General features: G+C 43.9%; 1 protein-coding gene across 1 annotated transcript in view; it reads left to right on the forward strand.

Moving 5' to 3' along the window:
• The first annotated feature begins 20,441 nt into the window (after nucleotides 1–20,441).
• AMOTL1 (angiomotin like 1) overlaps nucleotides 20,442–23,223 on the forward strand; it is a 149,245-nt gene continuing 146,463 nt past the window's right edge. Inside the window, exons 1-2 of the mRNA XM_036028652.1 lie at nucleotides 20,442–20,537; nucleotides 21,381–21,451. The gene's annotated coding sequence lies outside the window, so the exon portion shown is untranslated. The remainder of the gene's footprint in view (nucleotides 20,538–21,380; nucleotides 21,452–23,223) is intronic.

Here is a 23,223-nt window from a genome sequence, read left to right on the forward strand (position 1 = left end):
GAGCCTTTTGGAGGCAGATGCTCTCTCCAGGGGTGCAGATCCCTCCCACTCATTAGCTGAGTGTGAATCTGTGTCCACTTGTTCCTTTTATACCTCCGTGAGAATGTCCAGACACCATGGGCATGGAGAGATGGTGTCTGCAGAGAGGAGGCCCCCTCAGCCAAAGGAGGTGAGGGAACTGGCTTTCTTCCCACGCTAGCTGGGACAAGCACTGGCCATAGAGACAGCACTATTTTCTTAAATAGAAAAGTAAATTCTGTGCTGGAGAAGTGAGAGATAGAGCAGACGAGTTGGAGCATGTGCAGGGGAAGAGGACCTAGAAATGTCTTCTCACACTCTTCCTGTCTCTGGGTAGCCTGTCCTGCAAGACTATTGGCATTTGCCAGGTGAACTCGAAAAATGCTTTTCATTTTACATTTTCCATGGGAGAAAAGTAGGAGAGACAGACGTAGGAACAGCCACCCTGGTTTTTTCCGAGAGGCCATCTTGTCCAGTACTGCAGCCTCAAGGAAGCACATGAGTACACAGTGGGTGGGCTATGGTCATTCATCCTTCGAGGGGTAAAACTCAGTCAGCTACAGGGACATATCACTGAAAAGATTTTAGCTATTAGTTAGTCCATTATCTCCAATCTGTAGATGAGAAAACTGAGGCCCAAAAAGGGGAGGTAACTTGCCACATTCACACCGAATTGCTGGCAGAGTTGGTGGACTAGGCATTCCTGACCATCAGGCTAAGTTAATCTCCATTATCTTACAGCTTTCATCCTCTCCCAGTTTCCTTCTTCCTTGTTTGGAAATTAATGAAACTCAATTCTGGGCATTGTGTTGCATACGGGGGGTAGGGAAGTAACTAAGCCACAGGCCTGACTTCAAGAAGTTCTCTGTGTACTAGGGGACAAATTTCTGCAGAGAAAGAAGTTCAGGTCAGCATGATAAAGGCTCAGTTGAGCTCCCGGAGCATCTGTACCTCCTTCAGTAACAGCACTGAGTACCTCAAGTTGTAAGTAACTCCCATGTGATACTGATATCTTGAAAGACAAGGACTGGCTTATTAATTTTGTGTCCCTAATGTCCAAGACAGTGCCTAATACATGGTGGGTGCTTAATAGATATTTTTTACAACAAATGAGTAAATGTTTTACTTAAACATAGTGCCTTGGAAAGTTATTTAACATTCTTATACCTCAGTTTTCCAATGCATAAAATAGGCATAAGTGGCTTTTTTCCAACTCCAGTGAACTAGCTTTATTAAGCTAATTCTCTTGCTAAGAACAACTATAAAAACAGAAATATGCATATATATACTTAATATATAATAAATATATCAATTTGAGAGTATATATGAGTATATATTTACATATATATAATTCTTAAAAGATATTGTCAGAAACAAGAAAGTGAGGACTTGAATGGCTCAAATCCCAAAGAAAAGTGAAAACAGTCGTTAGCCCAACACCTGCAGCCAACTTTTCCCTTAAGGTATTTGCTTTTTTCTTTTTCTTTTTTAATATATTTTATTGATTATGCTATTAGAGTTGTCCCATTGCCCCCTTCATTCCCCTCCACACTGCACACCCTCTCCCACCCACATTTCCCTCCTTTAGTTCATGTCCGTGTGTCATAAGTTCTTCAGCTTCTACATTTCCCATACTATTCTTGCCCTCTCCCTGTCTATTTTCTACCTACCATCTATGCTACTTATTCTCTGTACCTTCCTCCCAACTTCCTCCCACTCCCCTGTTGCTAACCCTCCATGTGATCTCCATTTCTGTGGTTCTGTTCCTGTTCTAGTTGTTTGCTTAGTTTCTTTTTGTTTTTGTTTTAGGTGTGGTTGTTAATAATTGTGAGTTTGCTGTCATTTTACTATACTTGCTTTTTATCTTCTTTTTCTTCGATAAGTCCCTTGAACATTTCATATAATAAGGGCTTGTTGATGATGAACTCCTTTAACTTGACCTTACCCGAGAAGCACTTTATCTGCCCTTTCATTCTAAATGAAAGCTTTGCTGGATAGAGCAATCTTGAATGTAGATCCTTGCCTTTCCTGACTTGGAATACTTCTTTCCAGCCCCTTCTTGCCTGTAAGGTCTCTTTTGAGAAATCAGCTGACAGTCTGATGGGAACTCCTTTGTAGGTAACTGTCTCCTTATCTCTTGCTGCTTCTAGGATTCTCTCCTTCATTTTTACCTTGGCTAATGTAATTATGATGTGCCTTGTTGTGTTCCTCCTTGGGTCCAACTTCTTTGGGACTCTCTGAGCTTCCTGGACTTCCTGGAAGTCTATTTCCTTTGCCAGAATGGGGAAGGTCTCCTTTACTATTTGTTCAAATAAGTTTTCCACTCATTGCTCTTCCTCTTCTCCTTCTGGTACCCCTATAATTCAGATATTGGAACATTTAAAGATGTCCTGGAGGTTCCTAAGCCTCTCCTCATTTTTTTTGAATTCTTATTTCTTCATTCTTTTCTAATTGTATGTTTTTTTTCTTCCTTCTGGTCCACTCCATTGATGTGAGACCCAGCTTTCATTCCATCACTATTGGTTCCCTGTGCATTTTTCTTCATTTCACTTATTGTAGTCTTCATTTTTTCATCTAATCTGTGACCAAAATCAACCAATTCTGTGAGCATCCTGATCACCAGTGCTTTGAACTGTGCATCTGATAGGTTGGCTATCGCTCAGTTGCTTAAAAGTACTGATTATGGGGCTTTTACTCTGCTTGAGCCATCTTTTTTTTTTCCTTTGGTCTGGTCTCACCTGTTACATATGAGGGGTGGAGTCTTAGGTGTTCACCAGGGCAGGGCACCCCAGTTGCTGGGTTGTGATGCTGTACGTGGGGGCGGGGTCTGAGAGGGAACAATGGCACTTGTTCCGCTGTCTGTAGGACCTCAGTCCCTTGCACCACTTCCCCAGAACAAATTGGGTGCCTCTGGTGCCCATTTCCATGTGGGTGGGCTTGTGCACTCTGTGGGACTTTCCAACGACCTCTTCTGTGAGATTGGGGCTCTCTCCCTGCACCTCAACCCCCACAGGTGTTTTCAATCAGTGCCCCAAGGTTCTATTTCCCAGTGCTGGGATCCTGGGTTGCGTGCAGTGCCTTGCTTCACAATCACTGCCTCGCTGGGTCTGCCAGTTGCCACTCCTCCACTGAGGTCTGCCAGCTGCCACTTTGAACACTCATGGTCCACCCACTGTGGTCTTGCACCCCCAGATGCCTTACGCACCTGGTCCCAATGCTCTCTATTCTCTGCATCAACCCGCACCCTGCTGCCTGTGCCCTGCTGCCCATGCCCTGCTGCCCGACTCCACCTCTCCTACCAGTCTGGATGAATATGTCTATTTTAACCTCTTGGTTGTCCGACTTCCATACAGTTCAATTTTCTGTCAGTTATGGTTGTTATTCTGTTTCTAAATTGTTGTCCCTATCTTGGTTGTGCAAGGAGGCACAGTGTGTCTACCCATGCCTCCGTCTTGGCCAGAAGTTGCTTTTTTTTCTAAGTAGCAGCTAAGGAGCAGCACATGGTGGTTAAGGAGCTGAGCAAAGCAGAGCTAAGCAGTCACTCAGGTCTCTGGGGAAGTGGAAAACTGGAGAAGGGCCCACCAGGAAGGAGGATTCCTGATAAGCACAGGGGAAGGCAACACCCTAGGAGCAAATAGGAATTGGAAACCGCGGTCATTGTGGACGGATGCACACCTCAAATCAACTTAGTCTGAGCATCCGTTAACCTGATCTGTTCTCCTAACTGCCTTCAGAATCAGGAGTCCTCTCTGGAGAAAGATAATGTCATCTAAGATCTTGAAAGATCTATACCATTTTCCATTCAGAATTACTTGCATTTAATCTCAAATCATCAGACATACCTTCTCCCTTCTCCATTACAGTACTATTTTAGAATATGGGACTCCAGGAATCAAGAACTAAAAGGATCAAAGCCAAGAGAAAAACTGACAAGAGAAACAGACTTATAGGAGTTCGAGACACAGACTTTAATATATAAAGTGGGTGCAACAGTACTAGGTACTAAAGGAGCTGACACATGTTTAATGCTCACAATAATGCCTGCTGCATAGTAAGCTTAATTTAAGTGCTTGTTAAACATAAGAAATACTTTGGAGTTATGAGGGTTCGGATGTGGTGGGGAGGAATATCCATCATTCTGTGACTCCTATGAATACCAATAAGATGAGGACTCAACTTCAGGATCCTCACAGCTGGACGAAGATAGAAACTTCTCAATATAGGAGGACCATTTACGGCTGTTCTAAAGACAACAGGGAGAGAAAAATCAAAATATATTTGGCCAATGGATATAAGTAAACAGACTAAAGAGGTAAATAATATAGCAGGCACTGTGTCCAGGGTAGGGGAAAGCTGGAGTCTGATATTTCCTCAAAGCCTTTGGGCATTGGTAGGGATCACCACCCATTTCTGAGGTAGCTATGACTGTTAGTAGCACCCTCACTTACACAGCAGAAAACAGAGACCCAGAGAGGTTAAGGGATTTGCCCTGGGTCAAAGTAGAGTTGCTACTGGAATCAGGACAGATGGTATCCTGAATGCCATTCTTCTCTCTTCTCCATTATGGTCCTATTTCAGAATATGGGATTCCAGGCAAGGTGAAGGAAGGACATATAGAGCAAGAATCTCTCTAATTGTTTCCTTCTTTATCCTCCTCAACTTCTTAAAGGCTAGGGACACAGACTGCTTCCCAGCAGAGGGTCTATAGATGGTAGCAGCCCTGCCTGAGCCTCTTTCCAAGCAGGAACCCCTCCAGATCAGGACACACAACTGTTCCAGAAGGCTGGATATTAGAGCCATTAACCCTCTGCAGACAATTTGCTCCAGTTTCAAAGAATGTTGCCACAGTTACTTGACTGTGGGAACACAGACCTGGGCCTAGAACTTTCCCCACTAGCCTACTGGTTGGAGGAATGGCCAGACCATGACTGCAGACTGAAGGTTCCTAAGACCAATGGCTCTCTTCTCTCCCAGCCCTTACTTGTCGCTGTCTCAACTTGCTCTTGGCTTCTTCACTTGAAAAATAAAAATGGCCATGCCCAGAGAGCTGTGTTCTGAGGGAAGATAGGACAGCTTACTGCAGTGCCAAGGTCCACCTGGCCAGGGTTAGAAAACATGCCCCAGAATGGCATTTGTGAAAAGTTAAGCCTACTTTGAGTAGAGGACTGTTCTATCTATGAGATAATCTCCCTGCAGGGGCATTGTCAACCCCTTTCAGGAAGTGAAATGTCAAGCAGAGAGCTGACCTGGAGGGAGCCCCCTAAGATGGCAGGTGGGGGTGGCTCCAGGATGGGTGGATGGAAAGGACAAGTCACCCTGCCTCTATCTATGAAAGGACAGTAATATGAGACAGAGGAACCTGAGAAATGCCATATGAGGTCACACACATGATGCACTGATTCCAGACACTCTCGCTGATATTTGTCCTTAGGGATTCGCTGACCATGGAGCCATCTCACAAATCAGTGGTACTCTCCCACAGAGCCTGGATGTGTAGGAGCTGGGAGGGCAATTCCAGCTTTGAAGTCTAGCCTCACTGCTTACTTGCTGTGTGATACTAACCTTAACATCTCCGAGTTTCAACTTCCATCCTGTAAAACAACTATTATGGTACTTGCCCTACCAACCTCATGGAATTTTTCTGAAGGGCACAAACCCTTGAACTTGTATAAAAGTATTTGGTAAACTGCAAAGCTGAGGTGCGGTCCGTAGACCAGCTCCCTGGCTACAGACCATTTGTTACTAATTCCACAGAGGAGCTTGTGTCAGAATGTAAATCAATGGCCACTAAACACACAGTTGAGTCCAGAAGACAGTCTGTTTATAACCTAGCCTTCCTTGTTGCAGGAAGCAGTGCTGGGGTGAGTTCTGTTTCTCCCTGTGGATCTGCACCTGGAGTATCACGGTTGTAAACACTATATGTGTAGGCATCTCTCATCTCAAATGCCCTAGCCCCAGCAGCCGACCCACCTGGAGAGCACCTACTCACTCTTCAAGATGCAGATCAAGCATCTCCCACACAGATCCCTGCAGGAGAGCCAATCCCTGCCTTCCTAGGCTTCCACTGCATGGCAATTAGTAAAGCACCATGTGTCCTGCAACTAGTCTGTGACATTTTTGAGGTCATATTTATCTCTGTGTCCAGAGACTGGCACAGAAGAGGTGCTCAATATGTATTTATTAAATGAAAAAAAGTTAAAAATATATGAGGTGTTGCTACCTCTCTGCTTCTTCCTTGGGTGGGTGCCATGAAGTCTGTGAAAGAGTAGGAGCAACCTCCAGGTATGTTGGTTGAGATGCAGTCCTGCCTGCAGGCTGGGAAATAAATGAGGCAATGATCGTTTGAGACTGAAAGATCCTATGGAGATTTATCCATTCAACACACAATTATTAGTTATCTGCCATGTACCAGGCATGGGGTAAAGCACTGGGGATAGAACTATGAACTAAATGCAGTAGCTGCTCTCCAGAACCCGCAACACAGAGTCTACATATGTCAGTATTAGCTCACAGAAGGTGGAGGGAGGCTAGTCTCTGGTGCCCTGATGCCCACCATTGGTGCATCTACCCCTTGATATTGGGCCAGTTGATTTCTTTGTTGGCTGGGTGTTGATAATATGAAATTAATCCCAAGTCTTGCTTACTGAAGAATGCCTCAGGGCCTCACCTGAAGGTGAGGAAGAGAACTGCTATTTAGAAGGTAAAAGGGAGGGATAAGTGCCCAAGAAGAACAAAAAAGAGGGGTTGGGGGCAGGGAGAGAGAGGGTGGGAGGATGGACAAGGGAAGGCTGAGCCTAATTTCCTCAGTCCATACCACCTTTTATCTTGATCTACCTGGCTATCCTTTGTCCTATGTCTAGATGCAGCCCCTACACTTATCGGTCCCTCCTCCCTTAGGGCCACCTCCCTCTGCACAGTTCACATCATTATGGAACTTACCAAACTCCTTTGTAATTATTTGTTTATATATCTCTCTCTCCTCCTAAGCTGTGAGCTTCATGAGGCACAGGCCAATTTCATTCTTTTTATTATCCTTTTGTCTCAAATGTTTAATTCTTGAATAAATGAATAATTATCTCCACTTATACAACAGAATACCCAGGTTCAGAAGTGTGTCTTGCCTTCTGTCAGAGGCAGAGGCAGAACACAAGCCAGATCTTCTGACTCCAGCCCAGGGCTCCTTTCCTGAGGCCCAGCCACACCCAGCAGGGTGGCCCTGAGGACTATAATTAGACAACCACTACTTGAGATCAACTTTGCTGTTCTGAGAAGTAGAAACTGAAGCCTAAAAGGGTAGGGTGACCTAGGGTTTGAAAGTTTGAAAATAATGGCAAAGTGGAAGGCTGCATTAAGTTCTCTGATGTCTAGGTCAGTAAGTCTGGAGGCCATTCTTGATGTCTCCTTCCCCTTTATAAGTCATTCCATTATCAATTATCACTAAATCCAATGAATTTAGCCTCTTTAATATCTTTCATTTTTATGGCCATTGTCACTGAACTCATTCAGGCCCTCAGCAGCCTTTTAACTACTCATCCACCACCGTAATGAGTCCTACTGTTGATCCTCCATACCACAGCCAGAGTGCTCTCTCTAGGAGGCAAACCCATTGTGCCTCTTCCCTCACTAAAACCTTCCCGTGGTTCCTAGTGTCCCAGGGATAACTCTAAAGCTTTAACTTGGTGTCTTTTTTATCTGACTCCTCACCTCCCCAGCTCCTTCTCACTATTGAATCCAGACTCAGGCAGTTGCCCAGGCTGCCTTCCTTCTGTCCAACTCCAGCCTCTCAAACCCTCTCACTCAGCTCTGCAGTCCCTAGTTTTAGTCCTGAGGCCTTGAAACTAGATTTTTCTCTAGCCAGTCCTTTTGGGTTGATAAACTGGCTGCACATCTGTTTGGCTTTGGTTATTACTTCAGACTTACCCTGATACCTCTAACAACCTCTGTGGGTGGGTCCAATGACCTCTCTACCCTTACCTGCATCCCTACCCCACTCTGCAAGCTGCTCCGGCCCCTGAGTTGCCAGTCTAAATCTGATCACTGCAGCTTCCACATGACTGGAAGGACTATCAGAGTGAATGAGTGAATGAATTCAGTAATGAATAAGTTTCCACACTTTCTCTCCTTTTTCCAGCTCAGACACCCTCATCCTATGCTGTGGTTTTAGATATATACTGCTACAGCTCTCCTTCTTCCAGGCCTAATCTCCCTAAAACAGCCACTCTTCAAAATAATCTCAGCCTTCCTTTCTCTATTCCCAAATCAAAATTTCCCTCCCCATTGAGGTGGCTGATATAGAGAAAGGGTGCAGTCATGGGCCTCAAGAGGCATGGGATTAGTCCCAGCCTTGTTCCCTAATCCCTGTGTAGCTCATCAGCAAACGGTTCTTCTTCCCAAATTGGGAGGCTAAGATCATAAATGTAACAAATTTCCCATTGTGTAAAAGCACAAGGCCCAGAGAAAGGGGATGCATTTCAGAGTATGGCTTTCTTCTACCCGATGCTCCAGGCTTGCCTGTCTTACTGAATTCAGGACCACCAACCCAGTGCTTCTTTTCTGCTTTCCCAATTTTCATACCAAAACCGGAATTGGTAAGGTAGCCCTCCCGGTGAGAACTGATAGGGCAAGCCCTAGCAACAGAGCTGTCCTAGGTGTCCACTAAGGCGCTTTGCTTTGTTTTATCTTTTTTTTAAATATATCTTATTGATTATGCTATTACAGTTGTCCTAATTATTTCTCCTTTGGCCCTCTCCACCGAGTACTGCCATTTCCTCCAGCAATCTCCTCCCCTCAGTTCATTCATGTCCATGGATTATGCATATAAATTCTTTGGCTTCTCCATTTCCTATACTGTTCTTAACTTCTCCCTGTCAAATTTTGTACTTACCAGTTATGCTTCTTAATCCCTAAATCTTTTCCCTCACTCTTCCTCTTCCTCCTCCCAGCTGATAACCCTTCAGATGATCTCCATATCTATGATTCTGTTCCTGCTTTTGCTTGTTTGTTTAGTTTGTTATCTGGATTCAATTATATTTTTAAAGATTTATTTATTTATTTTTAGACAGAGGGAAAGGGAGGGAGAAAGAGAGGAAGAGAAGCATCAATGTGTGGTTGCTCTCGTGTGCCCCCCCACTGGGGACCTGGCCCCAACTGGGAATGGAACCAGCTACCCGCTGCTTCTCAGGCCAGCGCTCAATCCACTGAGTCACACCAGCCAGGGCATGGATTCAATTATTGATAGTTGTGAATTTATTGCCATTTTAATGTTCATCATTTTGATCTTCTTTTCTTATATAGGTCCCATTAGTATTTCATATAATAATGGCTTGGTGATGATGAACTCCGTTAGTTTTACCTTGTCTGGGAAGCACTTTGTCTGCCCTTCAATTCTAAATGATAGCTTTGCTGGGAAGGGTAATATAGGTTGTAGGTTCTTGCTCTTCATTGTTTTAATGTTTCTTGTCAGTCCCTTCTTGTCTGCAAAGTTTCTTTTGAGATATCAGCTGACAGTCTTATGGGAACTTATTTGTAGGTAACTATTCTCTTTTCTCTTGCTGCTTTTAAGATGTTTTATTTTTAACCTTTGGTATTTTAATTATGATGTGTCTTGGTGTGTTCCTCCTTGGGTCCATCTTGTTTGGAACTCTCTGTGCTTCCTGGACTTGTGTGTCTATTTCCTTTAACAAATTAAGAAAATTTCCTTTCATAATTTTTTCAAAAAAGTTTTTAATTTCTTGCTCTTCTTCTTTCCTTTCAGCACCCCTATAATTTTGATGTTGGTATGTTTAAAGATGTCCCAGAAGTTCTTAAGCCTATCCTCATTTTTTAAAATTCTTTTTTCTTCCTGCTGTCCTGATTGAATACTTTTTCCTTCCAAATTGTTGATTTGATTATTGACTTCATCTCCTCCCCTATTGGTGCCCTGTAGATTTTTTTTTTAATTTCACTTAATGTAACTTTCATTTCTGCCTGGGTCTTTTTCGTACCATTGAAGTGCCCAATGAGTTCCTAGAGCATCCTGATAACCAGTGTTTTGAACTCTGCATCTGATAGGTTGCTTATCTCCATTTAATTTAGTTCTTTTTCTGGAGTTTTGTTCTGTGCTTTCCTTTGGGCCATGTTTCTTTGTCTCCTCATTTTGGCAGCTTCCCTATGTTTGTTTCTGTGTATTAGGTAGAGCTACTTTTGACTCCCTGTCTTAGTAGTGTGGCCCATCTGAATAAATGTGGTTTCTTTAAATCCTTGGTTGTTGGACTTCCACACAGCTCATTTTTCTGACAATTCTGGGTGGTATTTGTTTTGTAGTCTAGTTGTATTTGTTGGTATAGTTGTGTCAGAGGTGAGGCGTGTTTACCTACACCTCCATCTTGACTTGGAGTCTGCCGTCTTTTATCTTAAGTGATCTTCATAACATCTTTCTGAGTCAGACAGTATTATAATATCACCATTATATAACTAAGGAAATCAAGCTAAAAAAAATTGGAAGTGCTTGCTCATGATCACAGAACTAAGTGGCAGAACCAGAATTCAACGCTAGGTTTCTTTAACTGAAAACTATATTGCTGCCCTTTGTAGACAAGGTAATGTAATTGACCAGGGTCCTCACTCCTTTCATTGCTTCCCTTTCTTCCTTCCATTCACTGGAATTCTGGGAACACAAAGAGACAGGCTCAGGAGCATGGGAATTAATCCAAGGTGTTGAGAGCTGTCTTTGATAGAGACAAAGGCTTTACAAAGAGCTTTGGGGGCCCAGGACAGGGATCTGGAATGCCACTGTGCCTAAAGACAAATATGCCTCTTTCAAATGGACATACAAGCTTTATCCAAATAAACATACATGGGGAGGAGAGGGGAGGGTAGCAATCAATATCTATAAAGGAAAATGTGCTTCATTTTTCCCACTGTGCATTACACTCAATGTAAAAGGCTTGTGCAGGGTGAGAAAGACAGGCAGGTACCCATTTCCAGTCTTCTCTGTTGGGGTCATTTTTCAAGAGTGGCTTGTTGGCATTGCATTAAAGTATGACTGGCATTCCTCTATTAGGCTGACTGAGAGGGGTCTAGATCTATCTCAACAGCTGTGGGTAAAGATTCTTGGCCTTCTAACCTGCAGAAGAGATTGTGATCGGCTTATCCAGACAGATTCAGGCAGGTCCCAGACAGCTCCTAAAATGAGCCCTGGGTACCCAGGGGATGGCTTAGAAGTTGTCCTTTTTCAAGGAATCACCCACAGCACCATCTCTCAGCCTAGCTTCTTCCTGTACACTCAATTCCCTGCAGCCCTTGAGAATCCTCTACCTAGCTGGTCCCCTCGGCTAGGAGTCCTTTAGACTTCGTGAGCCCATATGCCCCACATTCATTTCTATTTGGTTCTAAAGGGATCCAATGTTGGTGGCACTAGCCCTGGAGCAGCCACTCATCAGTTTCACTTCACACTCTAGCCTCAGTTTCCATAGCTGTGAACTAAAGGGAATGACAAAACCTGTCCTGCCCATCTCTTGGGCCTGTTGTGAAGATGAAATCAGGTCATCTAAGTGAAAGTGTTTGGCAAGTTCTGAGCTGTGGTTATGCTGATGATTATCAGTATTATGTTCACTGAGCAGTTTGGGCCCAGAGACCCAGGGAACAAATACAGGTGCAGTCTGGAGATGATTTGCCAGAAATGAGCCACAAGGTTCATGGGGATAAGCTGATGAAAATGTCCCAGATTGCCATTTTCAAGAGAAAGAAAAGGGGCCCGCTGTATTCACAGAGAGACATGCAATATAGCATTTTCTTGTGCTCTTTCTAGAGGGAGAGAGACGGAATGAAGCTCTGCTGTCATTAGTTCCCTGCCCACCCCATGCTGCTGAGTATAGCTCGAGTTCCTATGAACAGCCCCGCACTTCCAGCTGACGCTAATTGGTTCTCAACACAAGTTGGGCTGTTCAGCAGAAGCACTAAATGGCTGGGGAGAGCTCCTATCTCTGAGCCTCCCACAAATTGGAGAGGCTAAGAACCCAGCCCCTATGTCTTTGGAGTTCCACTCCCAGAGCTGGACTCACCTTATCCACTAGAACAAGTTCCATCTATACACAACATACAAGGTTCCCAGTCTAAGAGGACCAGAAACGCCAACTAATCCATAGTTTGTGGGGCCAGCTTTATGAATCACACCAAATTGGGTGGATTTCAGAACCAATTCAAAGCAGACTTATGTTCAGTTCTAAGCACAATCTCCTGGAAAAAGGTTAATATTGAGTTAAGCTTCTAGGGTAAGATACACTTGGACTCAAACTCTCAGTCATCCAGCCAGTATGTTAGATCACCCATTTGCAAACTGGGAGAATCTAAAACAGTTGTCTTATTTGACATAGAGCAAAAAAGAACAATGTTAACCTCTTCGGATTATTGTGAAGAATGAATGGATATAGAGGTGACTGACAAGTAGTCAGTATTCAACAAATTCTTGTGGTTCTGAATTTCTTGATCTTAGATGCTTTCATTCTAGAATGTAGATATGGTACAAGATTATAATTGTTTGTCATAAGACAATTACTTCAGTCACCCAAGCTAGAAAACTAGGTAACATCCTTGACTCCTCCCTCATCCTCATTCACTAAGGCCAACCAGCCAGGTCTGACTGCCAAATATCTTTCATCTATGTTCCTTTGTAAGCCCACTATATCAATCCAAGACATTATGATATGCCTTCTACATTATAAGTTTAGCCTCTTCATTTATCAGCTTATTTGTCAAAGTCATGCACAATTAGAGAGTTAGAGCTCATCATATGAGGTAACCAATGTTCCCAGAAGAAACAAAGCAATGGGATTCTAGGCAGCACTGCCCTCATTCACTGTACCGTTTAAAGAAGACTGCTGAAATTGCTAACGTGGCTTGAGGATCCCCTTAACTCCTAGTATAAGTGGCTTTCTCTCCAGTTTTCCTTTTTGATTCTCCCCCACATGGTACTTTGCATGCTCATCAAACAGAATTACTTGCTGCTTGCTGTACAAACCATGCTATGTCTTTCTTTGCAAATACTATTCTCTCTGCTTTTTAATTTTTCTTTCATTGAAATATAATTGATATACAACACTGTATAAGTTTAAGGTATACAGCATAATGATTTGACTTACATATATCGTGATGTAATTACCACAATAACTTCACTTAAAATCCATCATCTCTTCCCCTGGCTGGTGTGGCTCAGTGGATTGAATGCCAGCCTGTGAACCAAAAGGTTGACGGTTCCATTCCCAGTCAGGATATATGCCTGGGTTTGGGCCAGGTCCCCAGTTGGGAGTGTACGAGAGGCAACAGATCCATGTATCTCTCACATATGGATATTTCTCTCCCTCTCTTTCTCCTTCCCTTCCCCTCTCTCTAAAAAGTAAATAAATAAAATCTTTTTAAAAATTCCATTGCCTCATACAGGTACAAAAACTATTTTTTGCCTGTCATGAGAACTATTAAGATCCATTCTCACAACTGCTCTTACGGTCTTTCAGCTTCTTCATCTGGGAAAATCCTGCTAGTGATTTGGACTCAACTGAGATTTTTACTTCCTCTTGGAAGATCCTCTGGCTTTACCTACCCCCCTCCCCCACTTCAAAAATAGATTAGGTTCCCCTTCCCTAAGTTCCCAGGACACCTCTTAATTCTTTCATAGTGCTTGTAACTCAGTGACTATTAACTTCTTTGCTTATTGGTTTTTCCCTTTAGACAGTGAGCCCCTTGAGGACAAGAATACATCTTAATGCCTCTTTGCATACTGGACTCAGAGGGATGGCTAGCCCAGGGACAGGTGCTGCTAGCCCTGTCTCATAATATCACTGATCTTGGGGAAGAATGTATCAGTTCTAGAATTTCCGCACAGGGCTGCTTTCTTGAGCTGCCTTACAGCCTCTGCTTATTTTCGTAACCACAGGCCAGTGGACAATGGTGACCTAGTATCAGTTGACAGTCCAGAATACTTCTCCAAGGCAGTCCAATCAGATTGGACTGACTTGAGGCTGCATTTCAGTCTTTGTTTTTCTAAGTCTTTTTTGAATTTACCCATATTTCTGGGGCATAGCTCTGGAAATGGCAAAGTTCCCTTCTTGCTTGACATGGTAAGGTTGGTGAAGTCTGCTCAGCCTCTTATCACTTTCCCCTAGGCTTCTCAGCATGACTCCACAGACAGACAAACGGAGAAGAGAAGCATCTCCCACGGCAACATTCTGTGCTCCTGTTTCTATTGATCCCTTTATTCCCAGCTCCCTTGTCTCTCATCCTAAAAGGACTGAGCTGGCAAATTTCTTGAGGGGAAAAGCAGCATCAAATGTCAGGCTTACCTCAAGGAGTTTCCCCTTCTCTCAGAGATCCTGGCCCCTCAAGCCCTGGCTGCCATGGTAGCACTCAGATGCCTTCTCTATTTTTTGAGTCTAGCTTTTGTGCTGTGTTTTTTTGTTTGTTTGTCAGTGGGAGGTTTGGCCTGTTGCAAAATAATCTGATGCACCTGACACTGCTGAAAGTAAAGTCAGTTTTTTTCTCCTTAAAAAAAAAGTTCAAGCTCTGGGTGGGTAGCTCAGTTGGTTAGAGCATGGTCCTGACATGTCAAGGCTGACATGTCATGGTCAGGGCACATATAAGAATCAACCAATGAAGGCATAAATAAATGGGAAAACAAATAGGTGTTTCTCTCTCTCCCTCTATCTTTCTGAAATCAATAATAAAAAAAAATAAGAAATAAAAAAATCCACTCAAAGGTGGTTTTCATCTAAAGAAATTCTGGGTGAGTTTTAAGATGATAAAAATGTATCTAAATTATTATATAATAATAAAAGTTCATTATGAATCAAATTCAACTAAATGCACTTGGGGTCAGAGAGAGAAAACAACCATTTAAATATCATGGGCAATTCTGCTTAATAAGCCATCTCACTTAACATGGTATTTTCCAGAAGGCATGTGAGATGGGACACATGAACCTCGTGTTCCCTCAGCAGGTCCAGTGCAAGCTTCTTGCCGTACTGACTGTGATTGTAGAATAAAAGAAAGTATCATGTTTGTCTAAAAGCCAGCTGCCTCAGCTGAATAAATGGTGGTTTACTGCTGTACAAGCTGTAACTGTCATGTTGGACTTTGAAAAGTAGTATTTTGGTCTCCAAAATGACACTTTTAGAAGAAATTTCCTATGCTATTTTAAATTCTATGCAATTTTCACCTTGCCTGCTAACTCTCAAGGTCTATCTCTGTGTCAAGTTTAACTCAACCCATGGGGCACCCATCTTCTGCTCTAATTAACTCACAGGCCCAGTGCTGAGGAGAACAGCCTTTATGGGAGAGGAGCGATAGTGCCCTTCTAGAAGTTTGTGAGGTGGTGGCCACCATCAGGAATAAAAAAGGACAAAAATCCAGGGGCACTTCCTGTTCCCGTGTCAATGTGGAGTCTGGAACTGAAAAAAAAAGCCACTGAAAGATACCATAATCTTTAATTCCCACATTTATCTTTTTGATATCTTCAGCATCTTTTCCTTGGGAACTTAAAGTGAAAAGGGCCTCTCTGGATGGAAGGAGAACCTCAAGGGGAGGGAAGTCACAGCGCTGAGGGTCTGGGACCCACTGTGGGAAGGACGGAGGGCGGGGAATGGGACCCTCAGCAGAAAGCCTGGGCTTCAGCAAGTTTTTCCTTAAGATTTGTGGGACATATAGTACGATTGTATAAATATTTACTTAAAAATAAAACCTGATAAGCTGTTTCAAGTGAAAGTGAAACCCTTATGCATGATGCAAGATGAGAAATTTGCTTTTCTCTGAGAGGGAGGTGAGGGAATAATGAGGAAATGGGGGAGCACAGGGAGAGGAGACAAAGAGAGCCAGCAAGGCGGAGGGCTGGGACCAGGTGGTTGGGAGATTCCGTGCTCCTCCATGCTGGGGATACTAAAGGATCATGTTTTATAACATTCCCTTTAAAGCCCTTGTATTAGTTTGCAGGGGCTGCCATAGCGAAGTACCACGTCTCACAGTTCTGGAGGCTGGAAGTCTGAGACTAAGGTATCAGTAGGGCCAGTTCCTGCTGTGGGCCGTGAGGACTATTCTGCCATGCTTCTCCCTAGCTCCTGGTAATTTACTGAGAATCTTTGGCATTCCTTAGCTTGCAGGAGCATTACCCTAATCTCTACCTTCATGTTCACATGACATTCCTGTTGTGTGTGGGTCTGTCTTCAAACTTCCCCTCTTTATAAGGACACCAGTCAAATTAGATTAGAGCCCACCCTAATGAACTTATTTTAACTTGATTACCTCTGAAAACAACCTATCCCCAAGTGAGATCTATTATGAGGTACCCAAGGGGTTAGGACTCCCACATCTTTTCTGGGGGAGTGACAATAGAGACACAATCCAGCCCATAAGCCTTCCTCTTCCCCCTCACCGAACCACTGGCAGAGCCTGGGTTTTAGCAGAACCCCCACACTAGGGCCATGTGCAGCCAGGGACAGCATGGGCACAGGCAGGGCTCGGGGGAGGGGGGGTGTGGGCTCACAGCAAGCCTTCCTCAGGCTTCTCTTGTGCACTGGCCACCCACTCAGGGGTGTTACAGACAACTTTTCAGACAATCCAGTTGAAAGCACACGTCAGCGCTTTCTTACAATCTTGCTGTAAGTTAAAAGGCCTCCATGAGGCCAATTCAAAGATTTGCTCCTGGTAGGGAGCATTTTGTAGGAAAAGAGAATGGTTAGATTATTATTAAGATAAGATACCAAAAGAACAGAAAAGAAAGATCATTTGGTTCAACAACTGACTAAACTCTGCCTCAGAGTCCCCTCCCAGCTTAAGTCCTTCTTAGGAGCAGCTCCTGCCCAGCCTGTCCTCACACTCCAAGAGTTGGGAGTTATCTCCTCTTACAAAAGTCAGACTCCTTCTCGAGGCCCTGAGCATTCCTGCCTTGGTCTCCTCTCTCCTCTTAGTCCATCTCCTTCTGTAACCGAAACACAGGTCCAGCTCCCTACATTTACATATGCCAATACTCGAGAAGCCGGCACTGATGTAAAGGAAAGTGGTTTGTTTGCAGATGCTGGCCATCTGGAAGATGGGGCACTCATGTCACAAAGCCCATCTCCACCTCTCATTGGAGGCAGAGGTTTTTATAAGGAGGGGGAGGGGAACCAAACAAAGAAATCAAGGGAGGGGGTTGGAAAGTTCTCTACGTGCAGACGAGTACAGTCCATTCTGATAAGGCAGGTGACAGTCCGGTGTGTGTCATCCCGGTTTAGTCATCCTGGAATTCACATCATCTTGGCCCCACGATGAAGGTCAGGAAATCTCCCGGAGCTGGGATAACTAAAGGCTGAGGTCTGTAGTTTTTGAAGTTAGTTCTTAATATTCTTATACAAACATGCTGTTCATCTATAAGCTACACGTCAGCCAGGGTCAGCACTTATGGAAACACTGTCAAAAGAATGGTGGGGTGGGTACAGTTTCCCACCATTACAATTTTCCACTGTTACACTCTGACTCACCACCCCCCATCCACACTGGCCACCCTTTTGTTCTTCATACCTGTTAAGCTCTTTGAGGTCTTTGCACATGCTGTTACCTCTGCCTGGAGTGTTCATCTACAGAACTCTCTCCTCACCATTCAGAACTCAGTCCCAATGATGATACCTCCTCACAGGAGCTTTTTCTGTCCAAACGCCCCTCCATCATTTCATTCTGTTAGCTTCACCCATCACCTAATTTATCTTATTGTTTTCTCTTGTCTGTGTCTCCTACTAGATTGTTAGATGCATATTGGTGCCATCCAATATAAGATATATAAGAAATATCCAAATGTGCAGAGAATTTTTATGAATTTATTTGAGCCAAGCAGACAACAATTGCCAGGAAGCAAAAGTATCAATGGATTACGAAAATGCTCTGGAAAGTGGCAGCTTTGCACCTTATTTTATACATTAGAATCAAAGGAGAGGACTTAAGGGAGTTACATGAAATGCATTGGTGATAGGTTAGGGAAGCGAGAGAAAGCAAAGCAGGAAATCTCTGAGACTGGTTAAAAAGTAAACTGAAGAGACACATACTTCTTTCACACTGGTGGGTACAGGATAGTTACAATTAACATTTACAGCACATGGAGATGGTATGTGGGAGAGCTAGATAACGGTGAGAGGCTCTGTGTCTCCTGCTCTGTGGGAGATTGTGCCCTGAAGGGTTTGGCAAAAGTGGGTTATTCTGACATTGCAAAGGTATGTTATCTGTTATCTTAGACACACACACACACACACACACACACACACGACAATGGACAGCCTCAGTTAAGGTAAAGATTGACCTTTGTCAAGGAAGATATTAGGCTAAAACAGGACTACCCACCATGGCTCACCTTTAGTGAGGAAATTTTAATTTCAGACTATCCTATGTGTTCACTTCTGGTCTCTGCATTTGTGAGGCCACCATGCAGCCTCCCCTGAGCTTGTCAGGTTAGGTAAGTGGCCCCTTCATCATCTACATGGGCTAGAATATTGTTCACTACAGTTTCCAAGTTTCTAGCCCATAAAATACATGCCCAATAAATTGTTGGTGAATGTATAATAAATATGTTAGTGAATGTTGAATAAATGGATGGAGAAACTGTGGCTCAGAGTAGTTGACTAATTTGCATAAGATCCCACAGCTTTAAGTGCTGGAATGAGGAAACTAGTTTGACTCACTCTACAGCCCCTACTGCTTTCACTGTTTCTCTTTGTCTTATTTATGTCTGTAGGTGCTAATTTCCCTCTACCCAGGGGCCAAAGATTTCTTCTGATGCTGTGGGTCTCCAGACAGGCTTGTGATGCCCAGTTTGCTCTGAGCTGGTTGCTCTCCTCTCAAAAGCACAAGATACTCACAGGGCGGCCCGCCCACCGTAGAAACCTTTCATTTCACTCTCCGGCAACAAACAGTTATTCGAACTCTACTCTGGGCCAGGCTGTCCTGGGAGCTGCTGTGTCATCCCTGCTTCTCTCAAGTAGAGCTTTCTGTCACTGCACTGCTCCATCTTATTTCCTCTTAGTGTCTCTAAAAGACAAACAAAGCAATGGCCTCTTCTATCTTTTCTTTTCATTAGCCTCTTCCCTGCAGGGTCTCAGGCCCAGGACCCTGCTTACACCTGCCTGGTCCTGTCCCTGGGATAGATGCTAGCTAACAGCCCATTCCAGTTTAGTACAAGTATTAGCATATCAAACACTGATTTACCTTGTTATTCCTCCCACTCAGCACAGCACCTGAGGCTCATATCCAAATAGATTTTGAGGCTTATTGTTTCATGTATTACGTTTCCATATAAGGTGTCTGGCATGACACAGGCACACAAACCCTGTGGCAAAATCTCCTCAACATTTCTCTGAAAACTCCAATCCAGATACGAAGGGGGCAGGCTGGATTTTCCTGGCCTTGCCTGTGTGAAGAGCCCTGAACTAAGATGGCATCAGTCCTGCCAACCAAGAAGCCATGTTTAAAGCATATATAGTAGAGTCTGGTTCAAGAAGGAAACTACCTAAGTCATGCCAGACACACCTGGCAGAGTGGAGTGTTCAGAATGTCTGCACATGTGACCCGGACACGTCTGTGGAGGTGGAGTGCCCGGGATAAGCCTGCTGGGAAATCCCCAACGACTTATCAAGGGTCTTGAAGCATTTATTGAGGGACCCTCAAGGGTATAAGAAATGGAGACCTCAGACTGTTGCAAATCAGCCGAGCTCCACACACCAGGGGGCTGCTCTACGCTGTGCTTGTCTCCTGGCTGCTGCGCTGCCAGAGGCTCTGCCCTGCTGGACCAAGAACTTTGTTTGCTCCACCGCCCATCCAGCTCCGCTAGATTCTGTCTTACAAGATCCTGATGGTTCCCCTGTCTATGGTGCTGTCTCCGGGACCCACTGACGGAGACTCTGGGACTCGAGTTTGTTTCCCCCCACTGACTGCTGTGTGTTATGCTCCTCCTGGATTGTTAGAGTATGGGTAAGATATTAATGTATGTTGATGTTCTACCTTGAGTAAATTTGTGTTTAATAAAAGCTAAGTGAATAGCATAGTTACCTCATGTGACTCTTGTTTATTCCTCGGTGCTGGGTTGCTCCATGGGCAGTCTGTGGAACAGTCACCTGGCTGACTTATAGGAAACACTATAATGCAACCCCTTCTTAAGGACCCAGTTGGGGGCGGCCTCTGAGCATGCTCGGGACAGCCTGCTCTCAGATGTTAGTTCAGGACAAATCTAAAATTAGCCCCATCCCCTTCTGGTGCTAAAACTTAGCTGGGGCTGCAGCCACAGGGGGCTGGTTACTTTTAGAAACTGGCCCAGTGGGGCTTAGAGCTGAGCAACAGAAACAGGTGATGGAAACTGGGCCCAGAACCTGCAAGGCAGGAAAGAAGAGCCAGATGAAGTTCAGAAGCTAAGATCAGAATGCCAGATCCAGGGACCAGGGCAGCAAATCCAGGCTGATATCACCGTCATGGACAGATCAAGGAGAACAAGCACAAAACCAAGTTGGAGCGGCCCATAGCTCTTATTGAAAGCTAAGGTAGGGTGGGAGTGGGGGGTGCAGAGAGGGAATGGAGAGGGTGTTTGTTAGATACACACTGTGAGCCAGTGCCTTTGTGTCTCATTGTGTCTCAGTGGTAGGTCCTATTATTTTGCCTCTTTTACTGTCAATTAAATGGAATATCAAAGATGTCCAGTAACTTAGCCAGTGTCGCACAACCAGTAAATGGCAAAGCAGGGATTCAGACCATAGCCTGTTTATCATAACACCTGGCACTTTGCTCTGTGCTGCCTTCACCAATAGCAGGAAGAGAGGATCAAATCCACCCACGGCCCAGGAGGATGGGCCATCAAGCTACCTCACTGACAGTTCTCACCCTGGGTCATATCCTAATTTCCTGGGGCACTTTGACAAAAATACCAGTGCTTGAACATCATCACCGGAGGTTCTAAGTTAACTGTGCTAGGGCAGGGCCTAAGAACAGGTATTTTACAACATCCTGGGAGCTTCTGTTGTGCCACCTGGATGAAAAACGAGGCTCAGCACTTTGTAGCTGATCAATCCCCCTGGGACAAGCTGGGGAAATGGGTGCTGATAGATGTTAATGCCCAACTCACTTGGGTGGTCCAAGTGAGCCAGCCAGGCTGGCCACTGGGCCAGCAATGGCACAATTCAGCAGCAATTCTCTGGTTGTGGGTGATCTTCTCAAATTCTGCAGTCAGGTATAGGATTAAAAAGCAGCATTAAAATCACAAGGAGAGAGCAGAGGCCAGGAACCTGGGGGCTCAATAAAGCAGACGTTTTTCAAAAAAGGGAGGAGTAGAATCAGCTTCATCTCTCAATCTAATGTGTCACTCTGTGCCCCTTTCCCCAACCTAATAGAGAAAACCTTCCTGGAGGGAGGAGATTCCATGTACTACAGGCAGGGCTCTGCCAAGGAGCAAGCAGTCCAGGTGAGTCCACCTTTGATTGCACTCAGGTACGTCTATCCTGGCACACTTAACTTGCAGCTTCTATGCAGATTAGTACTTGACTGTACGTGTTTGGTGTGTTTTTGACTTCTACTTGTTTTATACGTAATGACTTCAAACTCTATCTTCTCTGAATTCTCCTGGAGGGCAAGAGCTGTGTCATGGAGGAAACCAAAAATAACATAAAAAAACTCTTATAGCCCTGGCTGGGACACCTTTTAGGCCCTCTGGACTGTGTACAGTTGACCCTTCAGGAACTTGATTATTAGGGGCACCTACCCCACACAGTGGAAAATCCACAAGCAATTTTTTATTGAATTTATTGGGGTGACAATGGTTAATAAAATTATATAGATTCTGTGCGTAACTTTTGACTCTATCATGGGCCTTTTGGATCGGCAGATTCAACCAAACATGAGCTCAAAAGAATATGTTTGATATGCAGCTTCAAATGTGAAAAGCATGTTTTGATTTGAGGTTGGGAATCCAAGGTTGGAAAACTGTGGCTCGGAATGTGAAAATATTGTTGTCCATCCACGGTTGGTTGAATCTGCAGATATGAAACTGTGGATAAGAAAAGGCTGGGTGTATTTCTTGAAAAAAAAAAGATCTGTGTAAAAGTAGACCAGAGCAGTTCAAACCCATGTGGTTCAAGGGTCAACTAACTATTGCCATCACCTTGGGAATTAAAAAAAAAATACTAATGCCTGAGTCTTGGTCCCTGAGAATGTGACTTAGCTGGCCTTGGGTATGACACGAACATTACAACTTTTCAAAGCTGTGCAGAGAATTCTTATATGCACCCAAAGTCAGAAATAAAACTTTGAAGATTAACAAAAAGGTATGTGAAAAAATCGCAATAATGCTTATATCTGAGAGGTAAAAAGTGGGGTGATTTGATTTATTTTATTTTTGCTAATCTGTGTTCTATTTGTTTCTCTACATTGGTTATATAATTTTAAAACATTACTCTAGAACAAAAATTAAACTGGATCAGGTTTGCTGTGCTTTTTGTCTGCTAAATTGTCTGCTTTTCCAGGGGTCAGTCACCAATGATAACTTGTAGTTCGTCGGGGTGGGTCCTGATAGGATGGTATTCTCATTCAGTTACCGGATATTTACTGAGAGCCTCCTGTGTTCCATGTGAGGGACACTGGACACACGAGAGTGAGTGTCACAAGCATAATCCCAGCTCTTATGAAGTTTACATTTAATGGAGAAAATTAACCATTAAACAAGCAAATACAGTACTCTGATTTCAAGGAGATGTTCTAGCAGGTACGAACTGCTTAGTATTAACATTAATTTTGTAAATAACAACAAAAAGTTGCAAATATCTGGCTTACTCTGACCCTCCCATATTCAAGGCAGACATATGAGGTAAAGCAATATATGATAAAATAATTGCTTATTGATTATGTCACCCTTTTCTTTTGAAGCTCAGTATTCTTTTCAACATTACCAATCACTCTGAGGTGGTGCTCAAAATGAAACCTATTTAACATCCCAGGAAAGCACTATGAATTATCTTGTCGGAGGTAGGCTACATGACCGAAAAAGTGGCTGGAGCCCACTGAGATGGCCAGCATGCTCCCGCTGGACCACAGCTGTCATACATAACAGCTATAAACTCTGGACAAGATATGAGAACAACTTGTTGCAGGTAGTGGAGAGAAAACCAAAATAGAAACCAGAGGAGAAAGAACCAGTGGAAGAACAGACTGGAATGGACTGTTTTCTGTTTTACAGCTTTT

Source organism: Phyllostomus discolor, chromosome 6 (genome assembly GCF_004126475.2).
Source record: "Phyllostomus discolor isolate MPI-MPIP mPhyDis1 chromosome 6, mPhyDis1.pri.v3, whole genome shotgun sequence".
NCBI classification, from domain to species: Eukaryota; Metazoa; Chordata; class Mammalia; order Chiroptera; family Phyllostomidae; genus Phyllostomus; species Phyllostomus discolor.